At 45.6% G+C, this 12,058-nt stretch overlaps 1 long non-coding RNA gene across 4 annotated transcripts; it reads left to right on the top strand.

Annotated features, from left to right (window-relative positions):
* Positions 1–5,998: 5,998 nt before the first annotated feature.
* Positions 5,999–10,282, top strand: LOC123102424 (uncharacterized). 4 transcript variants are annotated; one of them, XR_006448945.1, is made up of 4 exons: positions 5,999–6,348; positions 6,486–7,821; positions 8,324–8,381; positions 9,973–10,282. It is a non-coding gene; the product is annotated as an uncharacterized lncRNA (long non-coding RNA). The 4 variants fall into 4 exon arrangements; XR_006448947.1 differs by having other exon boundaries at positions 8,174–8,381; XR_006448948.1 differs by having other exon boundaries at positions 8,174–8,381; positions 9,956–10,282.
* The last annotated feature ends 1,776 nt before the right edge of the window (positions 10,283–12,058 follow it).

Here is a 12,058-nt window from a genome sequence, read left to right as displayed (position 1 = left end):
CTACTATTACTCCACACATCAATTGCTATTGTGACGCCTTGATAATCAAGCTACAGTGAACCTTTGCTAATGATGCCATGTCACCTCGGTTACAGTTGATAAACTCACGTTGGTTCGAATCCCAGTTCAAATTTCAAATTTAAAATAAAGTAAAAAAAATAAAGTTTTCAAATGTCAAAACCAAAATGTTCGTTGGGTTGCAAATATTCACTGGCTAATTATCATGTGCCAACCAACATCATTTGGCTCTCCCTTTAATCCCTAGGGCAATATAAAGTGGCCAAGCAGCATATTAATTGATCTATTCAATTTCTAAAAATGCTTGAACAATTCCGTTGGCTCTAAAACTTTTTATGCAACACCACAATGTTGTTCTTGAATTGTGTGCGAGATTTCATGTTTGACTAAATTCATTTTTGTGACTCAAATTAATATGAAACAGCAGCTAACTTAAATACATAAAGGGAAAATAGAAAATGCGTTGCCTCATTACTGTGCGTCTAGGCCCTAATGGTCACAGAGCACTTTCGGCCCAACCCATACCCCACTTGCCCCATCTCCAGCTACAGAAGCAGGGGTGGGCGTGGTGCTCATCCACCGACGCCATTGCCGGCAACGCACACGCGCCAGCCATCCATCGTCTTCCTCGTGCCATGAGAATGCCCCCCAAACCCTAGCATCTCCACTCGGCCCTCTCCACTCTCGCTCGCTTTCCCTCTTGATTTGGTGCCCGTACCGCCGCGGCCGCCGTGATCGTTGCGGTCTCGCGGACACCGGCCATCGCTCGCCGCACCGTTATGTCCAGAAGCCCCGTCAGCTTCGTCTACATCTCCGGCGCCACTAGATCGAGGCCGAGGGGCGCCAGCGATGCCGTCCGCGTCGATCCCCTTCGACCGATGCCGCCCCTTCCTCGACATCCACTCCTCAACTCCGACCACCCCGGCTCCCCTGAGCCCCCTACACGCCTCGCGGTGAGCCTCCACTCCCGCCCCCTCTGCTAGATAGCTTCCGCGCGCCCCCTAGCACCGTTTTCGCCATTGCCGTGAGATCATCGCCACCGCTCGCATCGCCACCGTAGCCACAATCCCCGTAGCTCGCGTCCGAACCCCGCAGCGAACTCCTCATGCTCCCAGGAGTCAAATGCACGCACACGAGCGCCTCCCCAAGCCCCATGGCCACAGATCCATTGACGCCCGAACACTGGCGCCGCCGTCATGGATGTCGTGCTCGACTCCGGCCGCCCCCGCTCGTTCCGGCGGGCTGCCCGGTCCCGCTCACCACTGCTGCTGCTGCCCGCCTCCGCCGAGGCCCGCGCTGCTTCGCCTGGCTAGCTGCTGTTGCGTTCCATCGCAGCCATCACACCGCTGCTCGCCGATGGCCGCTTCGCCTGCCCTGCTCATCCCCGCTTGCCGCTCCTCCTGCCGCAGGCCTCACCACGCCCTTGCTTTGCCTTGTGGCAACCCGCGCCCGCTGCCGCACGGCGCTCGTCGCTCTCGCCCCGCGCCGCCGGCCTCTGCCGCGCGCGAGCGCTTGCGGCCTTCCCTGCTCGCCCCGCGCGCGTCTAGCCGCTTGCCGCGCCCGCCTCCCCTTCCTGCTGCTATGCTGATGCAGCTGCTGCCATCGTCAGGCCCTGCAGCCACTGGCGACGCCGCATTCGGGACTCGTCCCGCCTCGCCTCCGGCCGCTGCCCTTGCGTGCCCCGCGCCGGCTGCGCGCCCGCACGCGCCCTCCCGCGCTTGGCCGCGCCCGCACCACGCCGCTGCCCATCATTGCTCTGCCTGTACTACTGCTAGTACTGTAGCTAGTGCTAGCTAGATTTTCTAAATCTACATTGACTAACCCTCTAGACATCCCTTAAATAACAGCAAAACAACTACTAACAGGCCAAAAAATATGAGTTGAAAGTATACATGACAAACTCCATTTTATCCCACTGGACCAAATCCTTTTGATGAATAGATTAAATCCTACAAAAATCACAAAATGACATCTTATGTTAATAACTCCTAGCCTACTAACTTGTGTGTGCTATGTGTGTGCGTTGTGCACATGGCCGGAGTGGACAGAGATCAGGTGACATGCACGTTTGCATGTCACCGTCTGCCTTGCGGCCGGAATTCAAATTTAAACATTGTGAAAAAATCTGAAAAAAATCATTCATCTTCACAGCACATGTTAAGATAACCCCTAAAAAATTCAGATCAAAATTGGAAACATACATCCAGAAACGAAAAAGAGAAATCTGTCATGAATAGTTCGCGAATGGTTCTCTGTAGACTATTCACATCTGAGTTTCCCTTTTTCGTTTCTCAATGTATGTTTTAAATTTTGATCTGGATTTTTCAGGGTTATCTTAATATGTGCTGTGAAGATGCATGATTTTTTTTCAAATTTTTTCACAATGTTTAAATTTGAATTTTGGCCGCAAGGCACACGGTGACATGCAAACGTGCATGTCACCTGATCTCTGTCCGGCCGGAGTAGTGGCCGGCCCTTGCTTAGATTAGTACTACTAGGTGTTAATTAATGGCTAGAGTAGTCTATGTACAGATGACATGTGGCCCCTTTTATTTAAAAGCCTAATTAATAGTTTGTGCCAATGGCAAGTAGGGCCCAATGCACTGTTCATTGGTTGACTAGTAAAGGTGTTGTCTGAGTCAACCCAGCTCCTTGACCCCACCTGTCATTGAGTGTGACTAGCCCCTGCTGAGTTTGAAAAAAACATTTCACTGTTTATAATTCAAATTAAATAAATTAAAAAATCATTTAAACTTTAGAAAGTTATATAAAATAATCCGTAGCTCGGATGAAAAAGTTTTATACACGAAAGTTGCTCAGAATTTCGAGACGAATCTGAATACGCGGTTCGTTCGTCTACCACACATCCCTAGCATAGCGAAGATGCAACATTCCCCCCTCCCCGGTTCGCCTATCCGAAAATGCCTAACACCGAGAATGCTTTTCCAGATGTTATCCCCCTTCGCCAGTATCGTGTAGTACTTCGCTAGAACACACCTAGCACCGCTTATTGTATTGTCACGCATCCGTGTGCTATGTATTTATTGTTTCTTCTCCCTCTTCATTTTGGTAGACCCAGAGACCGTTGCTGATGCCCCTGTGACCGACTACTTCTACGACGACACTTCTTCCTTTTCAGCCGAACAACTAGGCAAGCAACCCCCCCCTTTGAGCATTCCGATATCGCCCATTTCTTTCCCTCTCATGCTTGCATTAGAACTGCTACTGCTTTCTGTATGATCATACTTTGATGCATAGCCTGTTTTTGTTACCTGCTTTCATACCTTACCTGCTTATTCTAAACTGGTTAGTATAGGTTGGTTAGAGATCCATCAGTGACCCCCACCTTATCCTAGTTGGCCCGCTTTATGTTTAATGACTCGATTAACATGATCGACGTCCAGTCCCCGGCACCACACATCACCCCCTAATTGTATGACTCTGCAGAGTTACTATCGAGTGCCGAGGGTGACACCTAATACATCACTCCTGATGAAATCTTTGTAGTGTAGCTATTCGGTTGTGGTCATCGAGGGTGATTTCCTCCTTAACCACTTCCGATACGACTCTGTCGTGCAACCCCTCAAGTGTGAACCTTGAGGGTGGTTCCTCTTATGTTCACCTTGATGATTACATCGAGTGGAATCCACCGAGGGTGGTTCCTCAGGGTTTCCCTTGGTGTTAGACACACAGTTACTATGACTTTACAACTATTACTTGGAAAGGCCGGTCGACCCTGAGGGGTACCCGCGAGTAATGTGGAGACGGGTTGACCTGGAGGGTACCCGAGAGATGAACACGAGGCGTGGCCAAGCATTCTTAGTCCTTGTCGCAATTACTCGAGACGGGGCGACGGGGTCACATCTTTTGTGAGTCTCTGCTCGTGACCGCACTACCAACACATTAACGGTTTGGATATTTGATCAGAGGGGCCTCTGGCCTGATAGCACTAACCATCACGTGGGCATAGTATGGGCGTTCTGCGTCGTATACATCAGGCGAAGCTTAATAGACGCCAGCAACTGAGCGGCGCGTGCCGGGTTGGACTGCGTAAGCTCCTGCCTTATTTAAGGAAGTAGCTAGGCCTGCTCACCGGCCGCGTACGCAACGTGCCGGAGTTCCCGGGGAGATGGCCCATGACCCCTGGGGGCATAGGCTTAGTCCGGCGTGCTGAGCTCTCTATTAAACCTAGGTCGGGTTGCGGCGTATTGTTTGGCCGAGGCCGGGCATGACCCAGGAAAGTGTGTCCGGCCGAAGTTAATCGAGCGTGGTGGGTAAGTTGGTGCACCCCTACAGGGAAGAAAACATCTATTGATAGCCTATCCTACGGTAACGGACACTCGGAGTTGTATCCCGATCGATACAACTAGAACTGGATACTTGCGGTGATAATTGGATAGTATGGCTCTGGGATTGCTTTCTCGTAGGGAGTCAAGAAAGGATCTTTGGCCGAGGTTGATAACACTACTACTACTTTACATTATGTTTATCTGTACTCTTCTAAATGTTGCAAGATGCTTGAAGATGTTAGTCTTCGATAGGCCAGGCTTCCTCCTTCTCTTCTGGCATTCTGCAGTTTAGTCCACATATACAACCCATTTCCTTTGATACAGATGCATACTTAATTAGTTTAGATCTGATGTAAGTTTGCGAGTACTTTGGATGAGTACTCACGGTTGCTCTGCTACCTCTTTTACCCCTATACCCGACCAGATGACGGATCCCAAGAGCCAGACGATGCCACTGATGATTACTACTACCCCGAGGGTGCCTACTAATACGTGACGGCCGCTAACGACCTGGAGTAGTTAGGAGGCTCCCAGGCAGGAGGCCTTGCCTTTTCGATCGTAGATGCTTTTGTGCTAGCCTTCTTAAGGCAGACGTGTTTAACTTATGTTTGTACTCAGATATTGTTGCTTCCGCTGACTCTTGTGTATTCGAGTTTATGTATTCGAGCCCTCGAGGCCCCTGACTTGTAATATAAAGCTTATATTATTTTTAATTTGTGTCAAGAGTTGTGTTGTGATATCTTCCCGCGAGTCCCTGATCTTGATCATACACATTTGCGTGTATGATTAGTGTATGATTGAATCGGGGCATCACAGCTATCCAGCATACATCTAGAGTATTAAGTTCATAAGAACAGAGTAATGCATTAGGCAAGATGACATGATGTAGAGGGATAAACTCAAGCAATATGATAAAAATCCCATCTTTTTATCCTCGATGGCAACAATACAATATGTGCCTTGCTGCCTCTTCTGTCACTGGAAAAGGACACCGCAAGATTGAACCCAAAACTAAGCAGTTCTCCCATTGCAAGAAAGATCAATCTAGTAGGCCAAACCAAACTGATAATTCAAAGAGACTTGCAAAGATATTAAATCATGCATAAAAGAATTCAAAGAAGAATCAAATATTGTTCATAGATAATCTTGATCATAAACGCACAATTCATCGGATCTCGACAAACACACAAGCAAACAAGAGGCAAGCAAAAAGAGACGAACAAAAAAGAGGATAGTGGAAAAGAGGGCGAATAAAACGGCAAGGGTGAAGTGGGGGAGAGGAAAACGAGAGGCAAATGGCAAATAATGTAATGCGAGGGATAAGAGTTTGTGATGGGTACTTGGTATGTCTTGACTTGACTTGGTGCAACCTCCACTACACCACAACACTTAATTAGGGGTAGTTAACTGCCGGGAGAAATACGTAAACAAGGGCATGTGAACTGCCGGAACAAGTATCTCAGGGCATAGGAACTGCCGTTAGAACTTGAGCAATGCGGGCACCTTATCTGCCGGTAAATTTAAGGGCACATCATCTGCCGGGACAACTAAATCGTGGCTTCTAATCTGCCGAGGACCGTCCTGGACGTGAGGCCGAATAGCATCGGCCATAAAGCGCGCGCTAGGGAGGGGAGAGCGCGCGAGAGACAAAATTTTTGGTCCAAAATAATTATGGACGCGCGGGCCCTCCACCCAAAGTCAGCGACAACCTCCCCTCCAAAAAGAAAAAAACCTAGGTCACAGCCGCCCCCAAATCTACATCCCGATCCACCCGTGCCCTCCACCATCCCGCCGCCGCCGCCGCCCCCAACCATCCCACCGCCGCTGTCGCACCCGCCATCCCGTCGCCGCGGACAGCCCTCCACCCCGACCATTGCCGCAGTCGCCCCTAACTACCCAACAGCAGCACTGGCAGCACCCCACTAACCCGGACCACCACTGTCGCCGAGCCACTCAACCGGCGACTACCCTCCTCGAATGCCTTCCCTCGCCACCACTCTACTTCGCGAGATTCCTCCCCCGAGCAGGCTTCCTCCCTAAGGTGCGTGTCCTTGGAGCAGAATCTCACAATTTCTGGGAGGGCGCGAGGAATACCTTGTTCCCCTCATTTTCTTTCTTCTGCTTTTTCCCTAGAAGATGTTCCTGATGCTACTACTTCTCCTAATGATCCTCGTGCAGACGATGGAGCCAGTAGTTCTTCGGATGAGATGGGTGAGTGCAATGGTGTTGGTGTGTTCTTCGGATGAGATTGTGTCTGCAATGTTGTTGGTGTGTTCTTCGGATGAGAGAAGAACAAGTAGGTAATTCGAACCAGTGGTCTGTTGATTACTCTTATGTAATATTTGTATTTTCTCTAGGTGCTGATTTAATCCTTCTGAACCCCAATGAGGCTGATAGCCTAAATAAATCTTTGCTCCAGGTAACTTCTACAAGTTTTGTATTTAGTCTTCTGTTGCATCAGGGGCAAACAAGCGCTCTCTTGTCTGAGTTTTACTTTCCTATATTGTAGAGTGCATGATTGTAGGACTACACAGTTTACAGAATTTCTCTCAAAACAAATAAATAGAAGGATTACATGGATGCATATTAGGTGAACTGTACTATAGGCTGTGCACTTGCCTTTTTCCTTCACATCAAAAGTTCAAAACTGATTTCTTGTAGGCTGTGCACTTGCCTTATTGTTGGAAACAGAAATGGAGCTCTGTCCTGTTATTTTCTCTGTACTCTACCCTCATGGTTCGTAGGGTAACAAGCACAATATTTAAATGAAATGTTGTTTACTGTCGGTGGCTTATTTGTATGCCTAACAAATGTGGATGGGCTTCTAGCCCAGTGGTCAGCGAACGGCTGTGTGAGCTGGCCGACGCAGGTTGGAGCCTCGGCTCGTACTCTGCTGTCTCACATTCTCCTCTTAATTAAAAAATCAGTAGGGCTTCTTCCCCTACTGGTCTAGTTTTTTTATGCCTAACAAATTGGGTGCAATGCTCATTTGGTAAAAATTTCTTACACTGTTGGTGGCTTGTTCATGTGCTAGTCTGGCATTGGTGAACTGTACTGTAGGTTGTGCACTTGCCTGTAGGTTGTGCACTTGGCTAGCTGGTTAGCCATGTAATTCTGCACCCTCTTTTGTTTGTAGGGTGTATTTGAGATCCCATTTATCTGCTCATGTCTTATTTTCAGTTCCAAAATTTAGTAGTGCAAGTTACTGATTGATGTATGGTTTCAATGCTTGGTCGTGGTTACACATGTAGTAATGTATATTTGTTGGTAAGAACAATGTGTGATAGTATGGTTTGTCATGACTCACGAGTGTGTCGAAAAATCTAGACTTTGCCATGACTTGATATTGCAGAGATGTGTGTCGGAAGTACAAATTGGTCCAATGCTTACTATCACTCTCACATATCTTTTAGTTGTTTCTACAGAAAGCTTTACGAAGTGAATTCATTACTACTTGAAGTCTTGTGTATGGAAGGGAAATTGGACATTCTGCTCACTGTGTACTAATCAAAATGTATGTATAGATACTCTACTCATTCTGGTTCATGCCGCTATTAATTATAAGCGCTTCTTTTGTGAGCTTCTATCTTATGCAAATAATGTGATAATTTAGCAGCCTACTTTCATGGCTTTGGATGTCACTTGAAAAACTATCAGTGGAAGTGTTTTCTTGTTCTTTGCTTAACTAGATGTCAAAGTATAAGGAACAAGCTAATGTACAAGATGTCTTTTTGTTGTTGTCGCGAAAAGCTCGTTTACAAGATGTTAAAGAATAATTAAGTAACAAGCTCATTTTCTTTGCTTAATAATAATAGCAGCTTTGCAAAAACACAGTTATTTATAATCTATTATTTTCGCTTGTCCAGTTTCCCATCTGATGTTTATGGATTACTTATGGCAAGGAAGCAGAGTTTGGAGCCACATGCTGATTCGTTGTTATTGTTTAAAAGATGAACCAGAGCAAGTACACTAATATTGCGTTGATTGCTTAAACAACTTTGCTTCTATGTATGCAGTAGGAAGTAGACAAGTCCGTGGCAAAAGCAGGAATTCGACCACAAGCATGCTGAGTAGGTAATATTCATGTTTCTCTTGCCTATTAAGCTGAGGTCTAAGTGGGTCATTCTTTTTATTGATTGAGGTCTATTTTTTTTTGCTTCTACTGCTCTACATTCTCCAGGATGATGCTTTTTACTATTTGCAATCACGTTTCACACTCTCACCCAACGTTTACGAGTTGACGAGTCAGATGAGTCGTTCGAAGGTTGAGACTCATAGACTAATCGTGACTAGTCTAGACTACTGCTGGACTAGTCGACATGGTACTGTAGTTCACAACTTGCAGCAATCAATTACTAAAACCTAGTATTAATATGTAATATATACTATAGAAAGTGCATTGGAGCATCAATTTGTTCTGCAGATTAGGCCAGTAAGCATATTTCCATGTTGGATCCTTGCTCCTAGTTGGCTTCTTGCAGGATCCTTCGATGGATCATATTGCTCATTGGCCTAAGCTGCAGCTGCTGAATACAATACTTGAGATATTTCCGGCATAGACATTGCACTTCAGACCTAAAGATCTTGAAACTGAAGCAAACAAAACGAAATAAGGAAGAGGGCAGGGGGTAAAAATCGAATCAAAGAAGGGAAGAAGAGAAGGGAGAAATTACTTTGCTAGTATGCTTGCTTGCTTACTGCAACCTGAGGGACAAGCGGATCCAGTAGCCAGAAGGCAGCAGACGGAGACCGTAGGGCAGATCTAGGGAGAGCAGAAGGAATGGAGGGAAAGGGCCAGAGCAGAGGAGTGCAGATCCATGAAGAGCATAAGCAATGGAGGGAAAGGGGCAGGGTGGCTGGCTCACTTATCCCCTCCCAATCTCTAAAAAAAATTGAGTCGAACGACTCAAGGTGCACGACTAGTCCTTCGACTCCTCGACTGGGCGAACTAGTCTACACGAGATTTCTAGTCGACACCCAGAATGCGACTCATAGACTAGTCTAGCGACTAGTCTCGACTAGTCCCTTGACTCGTAATCAATGCTCTCACCACAATAGCAAATCAATTAGAAAAGAATGCCGCTGGTTGTGGTTGTATGTTTGTTTGTATGTAGAGTGGTAGACGACATAATCATATTCTGTATTTTTGTTTGTATGTTTCCAAGGATTTTCATGTCCTGAACTTTATACAGTACTCAAGTTTACAAAAAGAAGATTTTATACAGTAATTGCGGCAGCAACTCCTCTTGGAATTGGAACTGTGAAAGGATGTGTCATATTTGCTTCCTTTGCACTTTTAGATCCATGCTTGTTTTCCTAGTTTGCCTCATGCTGCTTGGTTTTACATGTACATGTCATAGAACAAAAGCCTCACATTTAGCATAAGTTTTCGAATTAAAAAAAAGAGGCACATACATGTCTCAGTGTGAGCAGCTGAAACCTTGCAAAAATTTCATATGCAAGCCTCGAAAATTCCATATGGAAGCCAGAGAGGGTTGCAGAAATGGCCCATACTCACTTTAATATTGCCTGGTCTTTTTTTTGGTCCCAGATTCTATGTGGCGTGCAGTTCATAGATTCTTCTTGTGTTTGTCTTGTTTCTTAACTGCTTTCTTACCTACTGACATAGCTATAATCTCCATTTTGAGTTTCCGATATGTTGCAGGTTTCACAAAGGTACACAAGTTGATGGAGGTTTGGAAGATCTTCAAGCTGTTGAAGATTTGGAAGACCTACAATGAAGTTGGTGGAGTGATAATGCCATATGTCTTATTTGTTGAATCTGGAGATTGCTTTGCTCATTTTGGTTGTGGCACATCTAGAAATTTATGTACTCATTTTGTGGTACTACTTCATTTTTGTAGTCTGGCACATCTAGAAACATATATGTACTTCTCCTTTTGTGGAAAAACCTTGTGTTTATTGAATATATTTTAAGGTTCTGATGAGGCCTATATGTTACTTTGATTGATGAAGTCTATGTATAAATTGTGTGATATGTCATGATTGCCTGAACATAATGAATGGATAGGGATGCCCATAATAGTTTGGTAGTGAAATCAACGTGCTGGCATAATAACTGCCGGGCAAACATGCTTGTGCCGGCAGTTGAATTGCCGGTAACTATAGTTTCTTGTTCCTTGACCAATCTGCCGGGAGAAAATGGACTGCCGGCAAATAGATGGGCAAGGGCAAAGAAACTGCCGGGAAAAGTCTATCCGCCGGGAGATGTAATCCCCGGCAGCCGTTCTCGTGGCAGTTCTATCTGCCGGGAGAAACACTGTCCCGGCAGTTTGTCTGCCCTTTAAAGTGCCTTCTCCCGGCAGTTTTTTTGTCCTTACATCAGCTCGCCGGCAACGGCGCCAGAAATCTTTCTTGCTACCTCTTGAGCATGCGTTGGTTTTCCCTTGAAGAGGAAAGGATGATGCAGCAAAGTAGCGTAAGTATTTCCCTCAGTTTTTGAGAACCAAGGTATCAATCCAGTAGGAGGTAACACGCAAGTCTCCTAGTACTTGCATAAACAAACAAGAACCTAGCAACCAACGTGATAAAGGGGTTGTCAGTCCCTTCACGGTCACTTACGAGAGGAGATCTAATGGAGATGATATGATAAATATTTTTGGTATTTTTATGGTATAGATTGGAAAATAAAGATTGCAAAATAAACAACGATAGAAATGGCAAGTAGATATGAAAATAATATGATGGAAGATAGACCCGGGGGCCATAGGTTTCACTAGTGGCTTCTCTCAAGATAGCAAATTCTGTGGTGGGTGAACACATTACTATCGAGCAATTGATAGAAAAGCGCATAACTATGAGAATATCTATGCATGATCATGTATATAGGCATCACGTCCACGACAAGTAGACCGAAATGATTCTGCATCTACTACTATTACTCCACACATCGATCACTATCCAACATGCATCTAGAGTATTAAGTTCATAAGAACAGAGTAACGCATTAGGCAAGATGACATGATGTAGAGGGATAAACTCAAGCAATATGATATAAACCCCATCTTTTTATCCTCGATGGCAACAATACAATACGTGCCTTGCTGCCCCTGCTGTCACTGGGAAAGGACACCGCAAGATTGAACCCAAAGCTAAGCACTTCTCCCAATTGCAAGAAAGATCAATCTAGTAGGCCAAACCAAACTGGTAATTCGAAGAGACTTGCAAAGATATTAAATCATGCATAAAAGAATTCATAGAAGAATCAAATATTGTTCATAGATAATCTTGATCATATACCCACAATTCATCGGATCTTGACAAACACACCGCAAAAAGAATTACATCGCATAGATCTTCAAGAGAATCGAGGAGAACTTTGTATTGAGACCCAAAGAGAGAGAAGAAGCCATCTAGCTAATAACTATGGACCCGAAGGTCTGTGGTAAACTACTCACACATCATCGGAGAGGCTATGGTGTTGATGTAGAAGCCCTCCGTGATCGATTCCCCCTCTGGCAGAGTATCGGAAAAGCCCCAAGATGGGATCTCACTGCTACCTCTTTTAGCACTGCGTTGGTTTTCCCCGAAGAGGAAGGGATGATGCAGAAAAGTAGCATAAGTATTTCCCTCAGTTTTTGAGAACCAAGGTATCAATCCAGTAGGAGGCTACGCGCGAGTCCCTCGCACCTGCACAAAACAAATAAATCCTCGCAACTAACACAAATAGGGGTTGTCAATCCCTATAGGGCCACTTACGAGAGTGAGATCTGGTAGAGATGATAAGATAA

This window comes from Triticum aestivum, chromosome 5A (genome assembly GCF_018294505.1).
Source record: "Triticum aestivum cultivar Chinese Spring chromosome 5A, IWGSC CS RefSeq v2.1, whole genome shotgun sequence".
Lineage (NCBI taxonomy): Eukaryota > Viridiplantae > Streptophyta > Magnoliopsida > Poales > Poaceae > Triticum > Triticum aestivum.
Note: the sequence above shows the minus strand (reverse complement) of the source record. Positions and strands in the feature narration are given on the sequence as shown.